At 43.1% G+C, this 21,960-nt stretch overlaps 1 protein-coding gene and 1 non-coding gene across 2 annotated transcripts in view; both read right to left on the bottom strand.

Moving 5' to 3' along the window:
• LOC124606399 (homeobox-leucine zipper protein HOX24-like) overlaps nt 1-21,960 on the bottom strand; it is a 653,808-nt gene that overhangs the window by 434,354 nt on the left and 197,494 nt on the right. The window lies entirely within an intron of this gene.
• LOC124554909 lies at nt 20,211-20,318 on the bottom strand. The gene has a single exon (XR_006968491.1). It is a non-coding gene; the product is annotated as a U6 spliceosomal RNA (small nuclear RNA).

Below are 21,960 nucleotides of genomic sequence, written 5' to 3'. Positions count from 1 at the left end.
AACATACTTATCTATTATAAACTGCTGTGTAAGTTTCCCAGCGTTTAAAATTGGAAAAAGCTCTTGTCTTGTTGTCAGTCGGTATCAGAAATATTCCTTCATGGATACCCTCGATCGCTTCTCTTCGTGTGTTTTCTTATATTTTCAGAGTTTTATGTTCTACCCTTCTATTGAAGCTACTTCACATATTGGAGTTCGATTCTTTAAAGAACTAGGCATGGCGTTACTGGTATCTTACTAGACTACCATAAAATATCACAGGTTATATACAGTGATAATCTCTCCTAAGAATCGTCATGGGTTGATGTTTTGGCCATCAAATTCGCCTGATTTGAATCCGGGCCACGCTATCGGGGCCGGCCGGTGTGGCCGTGCGGTTCTAGGCGCTTCAGTCTGGAACCGCTAGACCGCTACGGCCGCAGGTTCGAATCCTGCCTCGGGCATGGATGTGTGTGATTTCCTTAGGTTAGTTAGGTTTAAGTAGTTCTAAGTTCTAGTTGACTGATGACCTCAGAAGTTGAGTCTCATAGTGCTCAGAGCCATTTGCACCATTTGAACGCTATCGGGCACCAACTCCGGGCCCTCAAACCATCGGCCCGTAACTTACGGGAATTGTGTGCTCTGTGCGTAGGCTTCTGGAGCCACAAACCTCCGCAAACCTACCTGGAACTCGTCGAATCCATGACACGAAAAATCATTCTGTATTGCGTTGCAAAGCTGAAACAACACGCCATTAATCAGATGGTCGTAGTATTTTGATATTTGGGCTCATCCGTGGAACCATTTCAAACTCTAATATAAACAGTAAGGGGAAAAAAAAAAAAAAAAAAAGACGACGCACCACGAAGGAATTATCCGAATGAGACGGAAATCGATAGATGTGATGTACATATACAGACAAATAAACGATCACAACTTCACAAAAATTAGATGATGTTCTCAAGAGAAAGAGCTTCACAAATCGACCAAGTCAATAACGTGTTGGTCCATCTCTAGCCCTTATGCAAGCAGTTATTACTTTTGACATTGACTGATGGAGTTGCTGGATGTCCTGCTGAAGGATATAGTGCCTCGTTCTGTCGAACTGGCGCGTTAGATCGTCAAATACCGAGCTAATTGGAGGGCCTTGCCCATAATGGTCCAAACGTTCCTAGTTAGAAAGAGATCCAGCGACCCTGCTGGCCAAAGCAAGGTTTGACCAGCACGAACACAAGCAGTAATAGCTCTCGTCGCGTGCAAGTGGGCATTATCTTGCGGAAATGGCTGCCCTGGATGATTTGTCATGAATGGTAACAAAACGGGGCGCAGAATATCGACGACGTACCGCTGTGCTGTAAGGATGACACGGCAGACAACCAAAATGGTCCTGCAATGAAACGAAATGGCACCCCAGATCACTCGTGGTAATCAGGCCATAGGGCAGACGACAGTCAGGTTGGTATTCCACCGCTATCTGAGGCGTCTGCACGCACGTCTTAGGCCTGAACTCTCATTGATTTGAGTAGGATTGTCTTCAGTGATGAGTCCCACTTCGAACGGAGCCCCGATTACCATCGAGGACGCGTCTGGCGACGCCTCGGACAGTGGTAGGATACCAACATGACTGTCGCTCGCCGTACAGTCCAACAGCCAGTATTGCTGGTCTGGGATGCCATTTCTTTCCATAGCGGGCCCCTTTCGATCGTCATCCACTGAAACCTGCACAATGGTACAATGACGAGATTCTGTTTCCTGTTTTGTCGCCCTTTATGGCAAGCCATCCTAGCCTTATATTTCAGCAAGATAATGCCCGCCCGCACACGGCGAGTTACTCTACTGCTTGTCTTTCTGCTTCCGCTTGGTGCCTCGGCCACCATAGTTGACGGATCTCTCCCCAACTGAGAATTTTCCCGCATTGTGGGCAGGGCCCTCCAATCTTCCAGGGATTTTGGCGATCTAACGCACCATTCGGACATAATCTGACACGATATCCCTCAGGAGTGCACCCAACAACTCTTTTAAATCAATGACAAGACGAATAATTCCTTACTTAAGGACCGGAGGTGGATCGACACGTTATTGACTTCCTCAAGTTGGGAAGCTATTTCTCTTAAATAAACCATCCAAATATTCTAAAATTGTAATCATTTCCTTGTCTGTATATGTTTATCACATATACCGATTCCCGTCCCATGCGGATAATTCGTTCGTTGTGCATCGCCTTTTTTTTCGATTACATTTTCAAGTCATCCTATTTTCTCTTTAGAGGTTTCGTGTCAGCAAGGCCCAAGTACTCGACTGTATGACTACGAGCGTTGTGAGGACGGAGTGCCGTAATCCGAGAGGGCAACGTGTAGCTGTAGTCAGCCGGACAGCGGGCGGCAGCGCGAGTTTTTGTGGGGACACCGGAGCGCTTTGGGGCGGGCGAGCGGTACACGGAATTTGGCGACCCAGCCAGGCTGTGGCCGCTACCAGGCACCGGACACCCGTGGGAGCTGCACTGCGCCGCCCACTAATTGCATTCTGCGATGCCGTCCCGCATTCCTCTCCATCGCAGCGCAACCGGCGCGACTGCCGGAGGCCACTCTAGCATTAAACCCATGGGGTCCGCAGCGTGGACGTAACTACTTGAGGGCAGTGCCCCGGGGCACTTGAGGACAAAGGACACACTGATGCTTGTCATCATGAACGTCATTATCATCAGTGATCTGCCTTAGGACATGTCTTCGTATGAAGCTCTCCGTGCAGACTAGTCATTTGCTGCCCTCTTCGTGTTCTCATAATAGCTTTCTATCCTTATACTGCCCACCATCTGGTATCTTCTGCGTCCTTTTCTTCTTCTTCCTCTTCTTCTTCTTCAATTCATATTTCCTTCCATAGCATCCATCAATAAGCAATTTCTTCTCATTCCATGTCCAGCAAATTGTGTTAAACAGTATTTGGGAGTGACAGCAGCTAGCCTCATTCCCTTTGCAATTGTGCTTTCCTCTATCATCCTCTTCCCAATCTGTACTCGTATTTTCTGTTGTTGTTGTTATTATTGTTGTTGTTGTTGTTGTGGTCTTCAGTCCTGAGACTGGTTTGATGCAGCTCTCCATGCTACTCTATCCTGTGCAAGCTTCTTCATCTCCCAGTACCTACTGCAGCCTACATCCTTGTGAATCTGCTTACTGTACTCATCTCTTAATCTTCCTATACGATTTTTACCCTCCACGCTGCCCTCCAGTACTAAACTGCTGATCCCTTGATGCCTCAGAACATGTCCTACCAACCAATTCCTTCTTCCAGTCAAGTTGTGCCACAAACTTCTCTTCTCCCCAATCCTATTCAATACCTCCTCATTAGTTATGTGATCTACCCATCTAATCTTAAGCATTCTTCTGTAGCACCACATTTCGAAAGCTTCTATTCTCTTCTTGTTCAAACTATTTATCGTCCATGTTTCACTTCCATACATGGCTACACTCCATACAAATACTTTCAGAAACGACTTCCTGACACTTAAATCTATACTCGATGTTAACAAATTTCTCTTCCTCAGAAACGCTTTCCTTGCCATTGCCAGCCTACATTTTATATCCTCTCTACTTCGACCATCATCAGTTATTTTACTCCCTAAATAGCAAAACTCCTTTACTACTTTAAGTGCCTCATTTCCTAATCTAATTCCCTCAGCATCACCCGACTTAATTCGACTACATTCTATTATCTTCGTTTTGCTTTTGTTGATGTTCATCTTATACCCTCCTTTCAAGACACTGTCCATTCCATTCAATTGCTCTTCCAAGTCCTTTGCTGTCTCTGACAGAATTACAATGTCATCGGCGAACCTCAAAGTTTTTATTTCTTCTCCATGGACTTTAATACCTACTCCGAATTTTGCTTTCGTTTCCTTTACTGCTTGCTCAATATACAGATTGAATAACATCGGGGAGAGGCTACAACCCTGTCTCACTCCCTTCCCAACCACTGCTTCCCTTTCATGTCCCTGGACTCTTATAACTGCCATCTGCTTTCTGTACAAATTGTAAATAGCCTTTTTCTCCCTGCATTTTTCCCCTGCCACCTTCAGAATTTGAAAGAGTATTCCAGTCAACATTGTCAAAAGCTTTCTCTAAGTCTACAAATGCTAGAAACGTAGGTTTGCCTTTCCTTAATCTTTCTTCTAAGATAAGTCGTAGGGTCAGTACTGCCTCACGTGTTCCAACATTTCTACGGAATCCAAACTGATCTTCCCCGAGGTCGGCTTCTACCAGTTTTTCCATTCGTCTGTACAGAATTCACGTTAGTATTTTGCAGCTGTGGCTTATTACACTGATAGTTCGGTAATTTTCACATCTGTCAATACCTGCTTTCTTTGGGATTGGAATTATTATATTTTTCTTGAAGTCTGAGGGAATTTCTCACACATATTGCTCACCACATGGTAGAGTTTTGTCAGGACTGGCTCTCCCAAGACTATCAGCAGTTCTAATGGAATGTTGTCTACTCCCGGGCCCTTGTTTCGACTTAGGTCTTTCAGTGCTATGTCAAACTCTTCACGCAGTATCATATCTCCCATTTCATCTTCATCTACCTCCTCTTCCATTACCACAATATTGTCCTCAAGAACATCACCCCTGTATAGACCCTCTATATACTCCTTCCACCTTTCTGCTTTCCCTTCTTTGCTTAGAACTGGGTTTCCATCTGAGCTCTTGATATTCATGCAAGTGGTTCTCTTTTCTCCAAAGGTCTCTCTAATTTTCCTGTAGGCAGTATCTATCTTACCCCTCGAGAGATAAGCCTCTACCTCCTTACATTTGTCCCCTAGCCATCCCTTCTTAGCCATTTTGCACTTCCTGTCGATCTTATTTTTGAGACGTTTGTATTCCTTTCTGCCTGCTTCACTTACTGCATTTTTGTATTTTCTCCTCTCATCAATTAAATTCAGTATCTCTTCTGTTACCCAAGGATTTCTACTAGCCCTCGTCTTTTTACCTACTTGATCCTCTGCTGCCTTCACTATTTCATTCCTCATTTTCTGTTGTAGGTATAGATTTTCAATCAGCCTTCCATTCGTTCAGCCAACACCATTCTTTCTTACAATGTCCAGTCATTTATTCCACTGTAATCTATGAAAGGCTTCCTGAAAGTCAATTAAAACAGTATATACTTCTCTTCGTCTTTCATTGTATCTGTCGCCTATAATTCTCAACTGTTCAATTGCATTTCTTGTACCTTTGCCTCTTTTAAATGTAACTGTTCCTTTGAAATACTTTTACCAGTCTCAAAAGAAAGAAAAAAGTAAGAATTAAAAGAGGAAAGTGAAAAAACTGCCTATATCGTTATAAGGTTGCAAATATCCATAGCATATTGGTGGTCAACAAGTGGGTTCTGGAATCAGTCCTTTGAATAAGAGCAAGTGGATTTTCTTCCATTCTGATTACTTCAATAGCTCTCAGACAACCGGCTCCTACAAAGCATACCCTCGATTTCCGCCTGCAGACCACCGCAGAGGCCGTCAAAATCGGGTGGTCAGTTAAGTCTGTTGATACACTCATTAATCCTAGCAATATTCCAATGTTCCTGCTTTGCTTTGATCAATTGTTGATTTTCCTGGCCTTCTTCTGGATACTGGTCCTTCAATAGAAACGGTGGACCAGCTTAATATCTAGATATTTTAACTTTTCTGTTGGTCTTAAGGATTCTCAAGGCCTAAAGTCAGTGTTAGGATACTGTATGAGTAAGTAATTAATTCGTTATGTGAACAGGCCGCCTGCTTCTGCAAATCACGTTTATTTTCGATTTCTTCATCCACACATTTTCCAGTAAACCTGTACTACTTAAATTACTTTCAAATATTTGATAAATAACAATGATGATGGAAAATTAAGCCGAGGCACTTCCGTTGTTTGCAGCACTGTCATACGTTTCGAGTGGATAGTCTGTCATCAGCAAGATCGTAACTGTCCTGGAAGACGGGCAAATCTAACGAAGTCACGGTGAATGATTTTTGTAATCATCAACTGCTGACGCTACAACCATCTGACGTAATAACCTGATCCGTTGAGACAGGCAGCGTCAAGTTGGAACACGTTCTGACGTCTCAGTCAGCGTCCAGAAACGCTAGACTGAGCTTGTGTTTGCCGCTTCTGACGCGCATGATGGATTTCGAACAACGTTTGAATATTAACTTCTGTTTGAAATTGCATTCAAGTGCTATAGAAACTCATGAACTGTGTAAACTTGTGTATGGCGATAATGCTGTAACTCTGAAGGCTGTTTATAACTGGTACCAGCGATTTAAAAGCGGAAATGAAAAAATTAAGGCCAAACGTCGACGAAACGCGGGTCAGCAGTATGTGTCCTCTAAAACCAACGACACTGTTGAAGCAGCATCTTTGGGAAGTCCCTGTAATTGTACAAATAAGTGCTACAGGAAACTAATGGGAGAAGAAGAAAATATTTTCCACTCGTTTTGGGACATAGGATACTTTAGCCCCCAGAATACTTACCTAATGTGTTCTATGAAAATGTTAACAAAAAGTCGAAGGTTCGTTTCGCTTTTTTTAAACACGAATGCACCATCTGTCACAATTTTACTTTACCTTGTTCTGCTTCACATTTCTGTCTCTCATAGCTATCCAAAAAAAGACTATAAACCAAATTTCATCTGGAGCTGTGATATTTTCATACAATGTGAAAGTAAATAGAGTGGAAGGCATGATATGCAAGAAGCTTTCCTCAGGGTTCATGGTTTACAGAACCACACAAGAAGAGTGAGGAATTTGCAACAGCAAATGAAGTTGGGTTGCGCAGTTGCAAAAGAAGAAGGAAGAGGTTTGTATATTACATTTTACTATAAGGTATCCATTTTAACCAAATAAAATAATGTTGAAGTATAATACTAACAACATGACGTAATGTATCAACTCATGTGCTCTTTTCTTTCAGGCAAACATGGCAATCATCCATACAAATTTCAAGACGAAGCCGTGCAAGGTGTCAGAGACTTCCTCGATGCTACACCAAAATATAACAGTCACTATAGCAGGCAGCAGAACCCCAAAAAAGTATATTTTGGATGTGATCTCACAATTGTATCTTTATTTTGGGACAAATACTCCGAATACCCGCAAGGAAAAGGGTGTCCCTACTGTCTCATAAAGCAAATTCATGGCAATTTTTGTGTCCGAATTTAATATAGGCTTCAAACTGTCGAAAAGCGACACATGTTCAACATGTGATGCCTTTCTCACAGCAACGAGTAACCCAGAATTATGTACAGAAGAAATTACACAAAGGAAAAAACAACATGAGTTGCATCTAAGAAAGGCTGGTAGCGGGCGCAATATGATCGTGTCTTTAACTTCTCTGGCTAAAGAGAATGTGAAAGACAACCACGTAACAGGAATGGACACGCATCAAACGTTTCCCAGGCCAAAACTAATAGTTGGATCAGCATTCAACAAGAGAAAAATATGGTCGTATAACTACGGTATCCACGATTGTGGGTCAAATAAGGAATACATGTTTCTGTGGAGTGAGGAGGACGGAGGAAGGGGTTCAGATGAAGTTGGGAGCTATCTATTAATATACTTGGAGATAATTAACACTCAAGCCAAATACCTCCACATAATCTCAGATAACTGTAAGGGCCATGCAAATAATTGGTCTCTTATTGCCCTGGAAAGAACTCTTGTTGCCACCAAAAGATTTGAATCTGTGCAGCATTATTTTCCCGTGGTAGCACAGACGTCCAATAGTATACACGCCAGATGAATGGGCAGAAGTAGTCAAATCTGCTAGTACAAAAAATTTCATTGTGACGAAAATGCACAGACAAGACTTCAGAAGCTTGGGCGACCTGAAGTCATTAATCTCGATACCCACTCTATTCAGATCTGGAGATCCCATTCGTCTTAGTGAAGCAATTCAATTTAAGTTTGAGTATAGAGACCCCTTCACGCTAATTGTGAAGCATTGCTACTCAGTTCATGTCAGTGGATCTACGTAGCAAGAGGAAAGGAAGACCTGCTGAACCAGATACATTTCAGATGCCAATAAAATATAGAAACCCACTTCAGATTAATCAGAAAAATATGACATACTGCTTCTTATGGCATACATACCCGCAGTATATCAACCCTTTTTCTCGTCATGTGCTGGAAATAATGTGAACGATGGTGACCGAGAAGAACTTCCTTGATTTCACGTTTACATTGTAAAATAAAGTATTAAACTGACTTATCTGTTATGTGCGTGTTTGTGAAAGTGCAAAAATCGTTTAAAACTACTAGTTGCTATATAATTTTCAAAATAAAACCTTTAAAACGTATTTTGTGTTCTAAATTATTTTCAGGGACACACAGTCATAAGCCGTTTTCGACCACGTCGTAATTGAAATGACTCTCAAATTAATGTTACATAACGGAAAGAAGAACGTGTATTTTACACAAGGTTTGCAATGTATTGAAGTAGAATTAAAAGCAAGAAGGAAATGTCTATTTTTTCTTCAACATTTTTATACTTCCATGAAACTTTAAAGTCGCTGTATCTCAAAACTAGTTGAATGTGGCCTACGACTATATCTCTCCGACCCCTTCAAATGTATAATTCTAGCGTTGCCGAGGATGAGCGAAAAGTATGGGGAAAGTGCGTGGAGGAAGGGGAGACGAAGGGGGGGGGGGGAAGAAACCCAGCCATATATATGTAATTAAATCTCAGTGTGAACTGAGCAATAAAAAAATGGGTAATTTCCAAGAATGATTGCCTATCGAGGTCGCTGGACCGAAGCGATACATATCGAACGTGTGATCGTATATCGATCGTGCAACTCTGGTGGCGGGCGTTATGAGTATGTTTACGATGCTCACTACAGCAACGACAAAAGAAGAGCGTTACAAAAATACTTGAAATTGCAAAGGAGGCGTTTTTCCTTATTCGTCGTCGGTGTTGTCGTCATTTTCCAGCCCATTACGGTGGCCTGGATGGATATTTTGGAAGAGTCGAAACATGTATTCTTCCTGATACTCGTTCGTTTCCTGCACTGTCCGCAATGACATTGTAACAGTATTTCAGCTTTGAAACTGTTCTTACGAAGTTTTAGACACTTCGCAGCACCACACACTACACAGTCCCTCCTTCCCTCTTCTGGTAGTACTCCACATTCGCGACAAAAAGTCAAACAATTTTCTACGCTGGATAAACATGGAATTAGATTTTTCCATGGAAGAGAAGCCGCCAAAGAAACATCAAGAACACCAGACATCCCACTCACTAACGACATAAATCACCTGGTTCAAAAATGGCTCTGAGCACTATGGGACTTAACATCAGTCCCCTAGAACTTGGAACTACTTAAACCTAACTAACCTAAGGACATCACACACATCCATGCCCGAGGCAGGATTCGAACCTGCGACCGTAGCAGTCGCGCGGTTCCGGACTGCGAGACCACCACGAGACCATCGCGGCCGGCTAAATCGCCTGGGTTTCACTAGCAACTCACAAATAATTCGCAGAGGTATGTCATTCAGAGCAACTACGGGAACAACGGGAAACATAAAAATGACGATCACAAATAATTGACCACAAACGCGCCACAGCAATCGCATGATAGATTTACGATCGCACGTTCGATATATATCGTTTCGACCCAGCGACTTCAGTAGGCAATCATTCTTGGAAATTACCAAAAAAATGTATAACAGAATCATACGCTAGCAGTCTAGAGCCTGGAAATCTATAAATTCAGGTGATTTGGTAGCAGTCAATGGCCATAAGATGTTCGGTACTCACAGTGCAATTTGCGTTACCCAGACTGCTGTCCGCCCATCCGCCACGAGAACGCCTCGTTGACTGCTTGACATTCGGCACTCTGGGTTCTCGTTCCGTGTTCGGCAATGCTGAACGTCTGCAGGGTCGTCTGCAGCTTTCGGCCCAAAGCGCACAGCGGGCGAGAGAAATCTGCTCCTCTCCTGCAATGGCTCGATGTCCGTCACATCTGATTGTACACCTCGTTTTCCTCCTCAATCACTCAGTGCCCTGTAGCCCGTACAGCGAGAGAAGACCCCTCACAGTTAAAGTGGGCTTAGCGTGGCCCCTCCGCGCCTCTAGCAAGACCCTATCACGTAACGCGCTTTTGTTTAGGTTTCTACGGCAACATCTCAGCGCTGGCAACAATGCTGCTAGCTGTCATAGCTCTTCTTTCGCCGCACCTATTAAAATACAGTGTTAACCGCCCTGAACAAGCTAATTGCATTGGCATTTCTTCAGCGTAGCATTTATTTTGAACGTTATAATTGTGAGGGAAACAACTACGTGAACGTATGGTTGCCGCTGATATCGTCCGGATCACGAATTTCACATTGCCGCCAATACTTCCACATTGATGGATATAGCGTAGAAACATAGCTGACAGCTACCTCTGCTGCTACCGTTGATGTCATCAAGGTCGTGCTTGGAGCTGTTATTCCACTACACCGTTCCTGTATAAGTGTTCTCACTGCATCGATATCCTATATCCGCTTCCATCGAGCACATTTTCCTGTGTTCATCCCAATGATTTATTATGATTTTTCCTCTTAACTTTTCCGAATATTGCGGCTTAGCCTTGTTCTCCTTAGGAGCAAACCTTCAGTTGACTGTTTCTCTTGTATTCGCTGTCTGCGTCTACTTCGGACTTCTAAACGAACTAAATAAAATATTGTTGCCTATTCAGGAACAGTGTTAGTTCCGTGAGAATAGAACAACTGGTTTTCAAACTCCATAAAGTTAAACGATATACACGCTCGTCTTATTCCAAAATATCTATTCATTAATTTTTTGAAAACTTGCGATACTGTGAGGGTTCTACTTCATACCCGAATAGCTCTACCTCTGATTGTGTTAAAGTGATTAGCGAAGTGATTTCTTCATCAACGGCACGTAACGGCCCGCAAGTCATTGTCAAATCTGAGCTTACGTACAATGACAGAAACGAGAGTTTTAAGAATTTGGGTATACAATAAAAGTGATAACCAAGAGAATTTTCTTCGCCAGAAGAAATTGAGGTACCGACTGAAGTTCGCTTTCTGATCACAAGAAATTGCCACGAATCTGGAGAGTAAGTGCCATCTCCCAATGTCGATCGCCTCTATAGCCGAATGAAGCCGGCAAGAGGACTCAGCCTGAGCAAAGTTTGCATCGATAGGGTGCCCACAGAACTGCTCACGAAAAATTAGGAATATATAGAACGAAACATAAACAAAAAGAAAAAAGTTTGAGCCGCTGCCTTCGGTGCGGAAGGATCCGGGTTCGATTCCCGGTACTTCCACAAATTTTTGCTAAAGTAAAGAGGTCTGAAAAGGGGCCCACTGAGACTCTTGAGGCCAAATAATCAGCTGCTAGATAGTTGTTCCGAACTTAGGGATAAATTATCACCTGAGGGGTAAAATGAAACTCTCTGAAGAGTAAAACCAAAATGGATTCATTGATGATTTAGTGACCTCTCAAAACGATTTTTTAAAATGTAAACAGTATTGTGGTACACTCTAATATGTAACAGAGCACCATCACCTGTCATTTGACATCCACTGCTGGATAAAAGCCTCCTCTAGACAATTCCATGCACAGCGACTTTGAGCGATACGAATCCCAGCGGTTCCTGATTATTTCCTATTGCCATCTACCTACCTACCTACCTACCTACCTACCTACCTTCCGTTAATTTTTCTCAGTCTCTGGTTATTTCTTGGAATGCACATGAAAATTTCCTTTACCGACGTACCATCCACCTTCCTGGTTGCTGTCCATTCCATATCCACCTTTTCCTGTATCTGTCACAATTACGTCTTCAACTCTAGTCTGTTCCCCAACCCGTTTATTTGCTTTCTTATCTTTTCCAGTAATATGCATAGTGCATCTCTCCATTTGTCGTTGAGTTTCCCTCAAAGTCTGAATGGTTTTCACTTTAAAAGGCCAGGGCTCAGTGTAAAGAGTGATGAGCACTCGAGATCGTTTTAACTTTTCTGTTTATTTCTTTTATTGTCCATCCAGTGGTAGCAGTTATCACTCGTTGTAATTAATAAATTCTAACAGCAGCTATTTGTCTGATGTGGGAAAGTGACAAGGAAATATCTGGGCTCCAAGATCAAACACTGTAGTGACGGAATATTTTCAGAAAATGAAATTCGTTCGAAAGTACTATTTATTGACCTCAAAAAGGCAACACGCTCCATAGAGATTTCCTTGAAACGGAATAGATCCCAATTTAGCGGAAGTCCGATGGTTAGTATTGGATCGGTGGTTAATAGCTATTGTTATTAGAAGAACTCACCGATTCCATTCGCAGCACACGGGTGTGAACGTACACCTGCGACTATGGTGGCAACGGAAATAAAAGCGAAGAACCAAATTAACATTATTTCTTGGTGCAGTGAAAAACGTAGAGAACATGGTAGTTTGAGTTGTTTGAACTTTAGCTAAGAAGTGAAAATCATTTGTCATTTTGAAAGACGGGCGTTAATTATTTACAATTTAATGTTTGATTAGGTCCCAAACTTTGCTCTGGGTATTGGATATCATCTGCTCTCGTTCAGGGGTAATGGTGTCAAAACGTTGGAAACGACTGTGGTACAATAAAGAAGCAGAGGCCACTAGGATTCATGGCTGGAAGGATTTGCGACGTGCTGATCACGTGTTTCACGATTATAGGTCGCCCCTCATACTGCCCTGCAAGTAGGATTCGGGCAGTCGGAACAGCCCTAAGGACTATTCCGTGAGTGGTGCTTACGATTAGTCCTAAATGTCACTTTGTAAGTATATTGGGGGGCCTCTGCATCAAGGCAGAAGTAAGTAGTAATTGAACCACTGCATGACAAAAATGAAGTCTGTAATACAGTTCTATAGCTGTACTTACTCGACTATTATCATTGCGTGAATTAAAAGTCTGGAAGATAAACATGTCAACGAAAGTTTACAGTGTACCTGTAGCTACAACTTTGTAATCATGAACAGAGGACACATGCAGTGCTTGTCACTACTCAGATAATATTTGTTAGAATATTTCAACAAAAACTTCACCCTATGATCATAATTTGACCACTGAAGCTTGGTAATGAACTTTATTTTAAAGTGACTGAAGCAGTAAATCGATGTTTCTTGTGTATTACCTTATTAGTCACAGGCCTACACAAACAGTCCGTAATGGATGACGTATGTCTTTGATTACGATTAAACTCGGAAACGACAGTTAAGTGATTGTAAGTATGCCGGTGCACGGGAGCTGCGAGATGCATTTGAGCAGTATGACGGCGGAAGGAGACTTGAAAAAGAATGTTGGAATGATCTATATCTACATCTACATACGTACTCCGTAATCCACCATACGGTGCGCGGCGGAGGGTACATCGTACCACAACTAGCATCTTCTCTCCCTGTTCCACTCCCAAACAGAACGAGGGAAAAATGACTGCCTATATGCCTCTGCACGAGCCCTAATCTCTCTTATCTTATCTCTGTGGTCTTTCCGCGAAATGTAAGTTAGCGGCAGTAAAATTGTACTGCAGTCAGCCTCAAATGCTGGTTCTCTAAATTTCCTAAGTAGCGATTCCCGAAAAGAACGCCTCCTTTCCTCTAGAGAATCCCACCCGAGTTCCTGAAGCACTTCCGTAACACTCGCCTGATGATCAAACCTACCAGTAACAAATCTAGCAGCCCGCCTCTGAATTGCTTCTATGTCCTCCCTCAATCCGACCTGATAGGGATCCCAAACGCTCGAGCAATACTCAAGAATAGGTCGTATTAGTGTTTTATAAGCGGTCTCCTTTACAGATGAACCACATCATCTTAAAATTCTACCAATGAACTGAAGTCGACTATCCACCTTTCCCACAACTGCCATTACATGTTTGTCCCACTTCATATCGCTCTGCAATGTTATGCCCAAATATTTAATCGACGTGACTCTGTCGAGCGCTACACTACTAATGGAGTATTCAGACATTACAGGATTTTTTTTCCTATTCATCTGCATTAATTTACATTTATTGTTTCGCGCTCTTGCGAATTATCACAAGACACGCTGCAGAGACCGTAGCAGGGAGTAAAGCCCGCTTCATACGACCGACTTTGTGACCATTACAGAGTTTTCGTGCTGGGTGCGCGTCACGTAGCTACGTGAAAAACCACCCCCCAATTACCTCGCAAGGCGTTCAGTGACTGCAATGACAAAATGATTGCGCTCACTGTCGGGTTCTGAAATTTTGAGTACGCTGTGAACTGCGAACGCGCAGAAACAGTGCCGAGACGTCGTCTGCTAACGTCTCTTTGTGTCTTCTTCATCTTTATTTTATTGCTTGCTTTCTACTAGGCGGTAGGTTGAAAAAGTTGCAAGAGGGCTTTACCACTTTTGTTAAGAGTGTTCGCCCACGAGGGAGCCGAAATACCGGAAGAAAAAATGTTATTCAAATTTCACAATTGCTAAACAAAGAAAAAGCCTACATTGTTCACAAATAAGTATACAGATGAAAAACATATTTCACTGAAATTGTTTCAAGAGTAAAAAGGTCAGATCTATTAGTGGACAACAATAGTTTTGGATTGTGTTAGTTATTACACATTTAGAAAGGAGAGAAAACATGAAGTGCAAAGCGAAAAGGCGCTATATACTGCCTTCTGTATCTTGTTTTATGTGTTTGTACAGATACGTTTCCTAGAACGCAAGAATGATGTTTCGAAATGTTTGGACGACACTTTTCTTATTCTTTCCGCGCTCTGCAATGTGGAGAATTTACCATACGACCTTCGTGAAGCAGTTCTAATATAAATTTCGCTTTGATCATTAATAGCCGGCCGCTTCACTTCGAGCTCCTTGATGCTGTTACTGTATTCCATCTTTTTGAGAGAAATATGGTCCCTCAAACCTCACTTTCAGTACTCAAGATGTACACTTCACACAGACAGCACTCCGAGCATACGCAATTTTGGCGTAGACGGGTAAATAAAACTGACCACTCGAGACAAGAAAAACTCTGTACCTGAATAAAAGTAGTTTAAGCGTGCGGGCAGTTTACTACTTCTGTTCGAGAACAATACATCAGCCACTACTTAGCACTTGCTTTTAACACGTTTGTGGTGGCACCAATGTAGTCAAGCCCGACACATATTAAGAACCCTTCTATAACGATGGGTATCGTCCACTTCTCTTACAAAAAAAATAGCCTTATGTAAATTCAGTTATAAGTAAATTATGTACTCTATGAACTACCGCTTTCATTCAACGTGACTAGAATAATTTTGAAGCTAACTGAAAAGAAACACGAACTTTGCTGCATTTACAAAAAAAAAGTGTAAAGTCAATTTAAATATTCCTGTTGCCAGCTACATAAACGATTAGATTCTTTGTATACAACAGTAATCTCTCTGATCTCTTTCGCTTGGCTGGTAGAGACTGTGATAAAGGAAGACTTGTTTGTGCAGTCGTAGTAAATATTTGGAATTTTGTAGCCCATGTGAGCACGTGGAAATTATATTATCGTGGAAGTTGAATACTTGTTGTGAACCAGCTGTTCGCTTGTTCAAAAAATACAGAAGCTACAATCAATGAACCTTCATTATCTAGTAATTAAAATCACCGATTGAGCTATTACGATTTCGGAAGTTCCAGATTTCTCTGTACAGGGAAAATTGGAAACAACCATCATAACCAGAAGAAATCAATGAAGCCTACATACAACCAGGTAAGTACGAGATTTATAATTTAGTATCTGAGTACCTGTCGTTGCCCAGATATGCATTTATTCCAGTCTTCTATTATTTTTCTTTCCCTCTGTCTCTCTCCATTCCCTCCTCACCTTCTCTCTGCCCATCTCCTTCACCCCCTTACATCTCTTCCTCCTCTTTCTGTCCCTCTCTTCCTTCCCCTATCTCTGTCCACCTCATCATCCCCCATCTCTGTCCATCTCCTCCCACTGTCTCTGTCCATCTCACAATCCGCACTCTCTATGTCCAGCTCATATCCCACACTTTCTCTCGCCATCTCTTCCTCCCCCCTCACTCTCCACCTCCTCTACCTCCCACTCTTTGTCCACTTCATCCCTCTGTCTCTGCCCATCTCCTCCTCTCATTAGTCCATCTTCTCCCACTATCTACCCACCTCACCCCCTCTCTGTCCATCCCATCCTTCCCATGTCCATCTTCTCCTCCTCCTTTCCATCTCCTCCTCCTCGCTCTCTCTGTCCATCTGCTCCTCTTCCCTTTGTCTGACCACCTCCTCCTCACCTTTTCTCTGTTCATCTCCTCAGTCTCCTCTCTCTGTCCATCATCTCCTCCGCCCTATCTGTGTCCATCTGCTCCTTCCACTTCTCTGTGTCTCCATCTCCTTCTCCCCCACCCTTCTCTGTCTATCGCCCCCACTCCAACAGGGTGTTGGTGGTTCTTACCCCACAGTATTTCTTTTTTACCGATAGCAAGTAACATGTGTACCAAGTTTTGTTGAAATCGATCGAGGGGTTTAGAAGGTCCCTTTTAACTGCAGTTTTACCAGTGTACGCATGTCACATATATTTCAAACATTTTTAACGTATTTCACACAAATATTTTACACATATTTCACCTGAGTCTCTAACGAATTTGTTCCTGCAGTTTCGTTTTCAAACAGCTCAATGTTTATGATGTCTTATTTTCTTAAGTACTTGTTATAAAATGACGTAATTTTGCAGGTACATTCAGTGTCATATACGGATAACGTCTGCGAAATGTGTTGTGAATAGATATGTAGTAAAGAAGTAACAAATTAAAGCGTGACGACTGACGCGGCAGTTTTACTGCACGAACAGCGAGAATGTAGCAAGCGATAAATTTCTTCTCTTTCATTATTTTGTACGGTGTTTAACAAGAAAAACCTTTAATAAACGTTTGAAGCTATGTGTAAAGTTTATTGCAAGTCGCTAAATGCTCTCTTTCTCAAATACTGGATGAATAAAATGTGGGTATTTGCGCGTCGTGGGCTACACTTCCTTTTGACCCCGAACCCTTTTAATAGGCAGACAGTGCCTCCTCCTCCGCCCCCCCCCCCCCTTCCCCCAGCACTTATATCCAGACGTTAAGTGATATTTGTACCAAGTTTGGTTCAAATCGATGCAGTAGGTCGTGAGAAGGTGTGGAACACACACACACACACACACACACACACACACACACTCAGACATACACATACATAAATACGTACATTTTTGTAATATGTATTGGTTAAAGTGGTCATGACTATTTTCAGTTTTACGAAAAAATGACTGATATCTAAACAGTTGGTACGCCACTGGAATTGTCATCCATTTGGAAACAGCACATCACAACAGCTAACCTGTTTCTGCAGTTAAAATGGCGACAGCGCGCCTCCTGCATGGTCCCACCTAGACAGGACAGGGAAAGCGTGTCTGGTGTCTGCTGCCCGGACGGCTGTCGCCTGGTCGTTTTTCCACTCGATCTGCGCCGCCTATTAAAACCTTCCCACTGTCCGCCCGTACAGCAGTGACGCAACTGTGGGCAGCAAAGTGGAAATCGTAGCAGCTGCGGGACCTTCAGACAACCTGGCTCCTCACTGGGCAAGCGATTCTGTCGTCACTAAGCGGACTTGTGCCGAGCCTGCAGCTCTGCACACATTACTGTCGTCACCCACATCGCACTAAATGCAGTATGATAATTATGGGCCCTTTATGAAAAAATGGTGCAAGCAAACTCCAAATCCTTTGCAGCACAGCGCGTCCTAAGATGTTGCTTGTCATGAATTCGCCTGCTAACGGGAACTGCTAAGTCTACAGAAACATCAAGGCCTTGAAAGGCTATGGTTCAAACGGCTCTGAGCACTATGGGACTCAACATCTGTGGTCATCAGTCCCCTAGAACTTAGAACTACTTAAACGTAACTAACCTAAAGACATGACACACATCCGTGCCCGAGGCAGGATTCGAACATGCGACCGTAGAGGTCGTGCGGTTCCAGACTGAAGCGCCTAAAACCACTCGGCCACACCGGCCGGCGCTCTCACAAAAACTGCGCGCGGTGTCGTTAAGAAAATTCGAAAGGGCACTGAAATCGGAAGTGGAATTTATGAAAATCAGCTTTGAACTTAATTATTTACCTTTGCTTAAGACTGTTTAGAAATATTTGTTTTGGTTACATTCTAAAAGCTGTATCTATGTAACCAATAAAATCTGGACACAAATTATATAGATTGTTTTATTCGAATTCCTCTCCACTACCACCACCTAAAATATTTATTATTGCTCCAGAAAAGCCTTATAATTCTACAGTAGTTATTCAACGACGGAGTTACGTAACTTTATCGATCCAGTAGCCTGTTTAGCAGTACAACATAAATTCACAATATTACCTTTCTGTATTATGTAGGCCCTTTCAGTCTTAGTCTGCATTTAACACAGGGTGTAAGTCTACCTAAAATATGGGAACGAATAGTTTGGTTGTTCTTCTAAAGGTATTACGTATACTGAAGGTATGGCAATAGTTTTAGTGGTTTAATAGCTCAGTTACCCTTAGTGAGATGTTCGCATTGATTAAGAAAACACAATAGCTTATGTGGTGCTTCATCTTTAGTAGCTAAGAACGTTTGGAGACTAACTCTAAGTAAATGGCCAAATTCTCTAAGATTATTATTAAGTATTTTTATATTCTCTGTATTCCAACCATGTTTATACAATATCTAGAAATTTTTCTTTCTTTGGTATTACTGAAACGACACACAAAACTGACTAAAACCGCATCTAGAATTAATTATACCTACGCCGTAACCTGGAGGGGATCATTTACGGTCTGCCGTCCAGCGCTGTTCACTGCTAGGCTTCAGAACGGAAGCCAAATCTCAATGGCTGCTGCGGCTTAGTAGAGGGAGTGCGTACAACAGTTTAAAACTAGGGAGCCTTTCAAGTTCAACATTTTGTTTTTAATGAGATCCACAATAATGTTTTCTGCTGAGACACTGGATCTTTCATGAAACACCTGAGAGGACTTAATTTCTTGGTAACCCATTACAAAAACATAATTCACATTATAAACCAAACTGCTAGAGTAAAGGCACCTTACTTCCATTAGGAAAAATGCCCAGCAGATGACTGTGACACTGGTCATGTGTTCACGGCTGCTTTGATGGAACGCGATTGGAGCTGTAGAACTACTGTAGGCTACCGTAAACTATCGCAAGTAAATATGAACTGCGGCAGTTTCCCTACTGTAGCAGCTTTGGACACTTTAGCTCGTAACCACGTTACCTGTACGTTTGGTGTCTTGCATACTCATTGCGCGTTGTCTCATTTCGATCACTTTGGTCGCTTATGCGGTCAGCGTCTTACTAGATTCCTCTTGAAACAGGAAGCGGTGAACTGTCTAGGAACTCAGTGAGGATATATAAAGAGCCACGTAACCTACGAGACACTTTTGGTCCACATACTTATCCTTCGCTTCGTTACTTAAAAGTAAACCGTATTTATAGTAAAACGTAAATCGTCAAAGCCGCGCGGAGTAGCCGTCAAAGTTTAATTCAGGTTTTATTCTAAAATTGTTGATTTGTAACGTGGAACAGAGGGACATGAAAAAAATGCAAATTTATCACATAGCGCTAGAAAATGTGGTTTCATCACGAAAAACGTAAACTTAAAAAGATGCAAAACAAAAAAGGATCAAACATCACTTCAGTATTTCGTCGAGCTTACATAAAACATGTTTCTGTTACTGCTAAACAACTTTTGCACTTATCAGTAGTAAAAGGGAGCTTCTGCCTTTGATCATGATCAACAACGTACTATTGAGTACAAAATAACAACAATAATTATATAGATTTTTTATGTTTGTGCATCTAAACTGTACTTGCATCAAAAGTAATTACTTTATTTACATAAGAGCGCATAAGTTACGTGCTCAACTAATTTTATTACTTATAAAATGCAATTTATATTATGTAAGGATATGAATTACACAATAGACTAAATGATAATTAAATCAAGACCCTAAGCTGCGACAGGCGTTGATATACATCAACGGGGACGGTTGAAAAGTGGTCCCTGACCGGGACTCGAACCCGGGATCTCCTGCTTACATGGCAGACGCTGTATCCATCTTTTTTTTATTGTTCCCATTTTACTCGATTTTGTTCGTTGCGAATGTCCCATGACACCCGTTCAAGTTCAGTGTTGAGCCGTTGACTGAGTTTTTTTAAATTTTTTTTATTACAGAGGGCAGCTAATCCCCTGACCGAACACGCTGAGCTACCGTGCCGGCTTTTGCGTATCAGCCTTGCGCAGGGGCCATGCTAATCTTCTCGGTATCGTTCCAATTTTAGTATATGTACCGCCGAAGCGAGTATGAAATGATGATGATGGACACACAACACCCAGTCATCTCGAGGCAATAACCTAAATCAGAATGTATGAAGACGGTATTTGTTCTTTCGGACATGTCCGAAAGAACAGATACCATCTTCATACAACAGACTAACGTTGAACGAAGTACTGCTTTAGTTATACGCAAAACAAACAAACCAAAAACAAAAATAAATCTTCGGTTCCCAGTTCCTCTCTCACATTTTAATTTATGTTCCTTTCCCCACAAATGCTGCCAATACTGCCGGTGATCCTACACTTTACCACGTCATACATGTGTTGTACCAAAACTACAGAACCGCAGTTTTGGTAGAAAGCAGCTCTACACACGATGTTTAGTGAACCGCAGACGTGACCTTTCATGAACTGTATCCCAAGACGGCAGGAGAAAAACTTGCTGGCAGACAAACAGCCGTGGCTGGTGCAGGTTATCCACCACTGGCGTGTGCCTGCAGACAATACGCGAGGCCTGGGGTTCCGTTACACTTCCAGGGAATCTCTGAATATTTATGATCATCCATCGCACTTCTCACGCGCCTCATATGCCCTAACGGTTTGCTGCTGCCGCCGCCGCCGCAGCCACCGCAGAAGTGAATCGAGGTGAGTCATTGTTTGACGCCCAGGGAAGCGGAGCGGCGCGCTCGGCGGCACTTTCCTCCGACGCCCAGGATGGACTGGCCGCTTATCAGGAGACGACCGCTACACCGTTTAGGTTGTTCCGTCATGGGAGAGTGCAGTCCGTACGATACACCTCATTATACGCTTTCTATTGGTGACGCGACAGCTGGATCTTTCGTACGCGTGCCCGATCCAACGGTAGTCACTTGCAAATATTAGGTTAGACCATAAAGCCCCAGCGTTTTCCGCAAGTTTAATAAACACAACACATACACATAATAGACACTTCAGTCATCAATAATATACACTCCTGGAATGGAAAAAAGAACACATTGACACCGGTTTGTCAGACCCACCATACTTGCTCCGGACACTGCGAGAGGGCTGTACAAGCAATGATCACACGCACGGCACAGCGGACACACCAGGAACCGCGGTGTTGGCCGTCGAATGGCGCTAGCTGCGCAGCATTTGTGCACCGCCGCCGTCAGTGTCAGCCAGTTTGCCGTGGCATACGGAGCTCCATCTCAGCCTTTAACACTGGTAGCATGCCGCGACAGCGTGGACGTGAACCGTATGTGCAGTTGACGGACTTTGAGCGAGGGCGTATAGTGGGCGTGCGGGAGGCCGGGTGGACGTACCGCCGAATTGCTCAACACGTGGGGCGTGAGGTCTCCACAGTACATCGATGTTGTCGCCAGTGGTGCACGGAAGGTGCACGTGCCCGTCGACCTGTGACCGGACCGCAGCGACGCACAGATGCACGCCAAGACCGTAGGATCCTACGCAGTGCCGTAGGGGACCGCACCGCCACTTCCCAGCAAATTAGGGACACTGTTGCTCCTGGGGTCTCGGCGAGGACCATTCGCAACCGTCTCCATGAAGCTGGGCTACGGTTCCGCACACCGTTAGGCCGTCTTCCGCTCACGCCCCAACATCGTGCAGCCCGCCTCCAGTGGTGTCGCGACAGGCGTGAATGGAGGGACGAATGGAGACGTGTCGCCTTCA

The sequence above is a fragment of the Schistocerca americana genome, chromosome 1 (assembly GCF_021461395.2).
Source record: "Schistocerca americana isolate TAMUIC-IGC-003095 chromosome 1, iqSchAmer2.1, whole genome shotgun sequence".
NCBI classification, from domain to species: domain Eukaryota; kingdom Metazoa; phylum Arthropoda; class Insecta; order Orthoptera; family Acrididae; genus Schistocerca; species Schistocerca americana.
The sequence above is the reverse complement of the archived record's forward strand: the minus strand, read 5'-3'. Positions and strand labels throughout refer to the sequence as shown.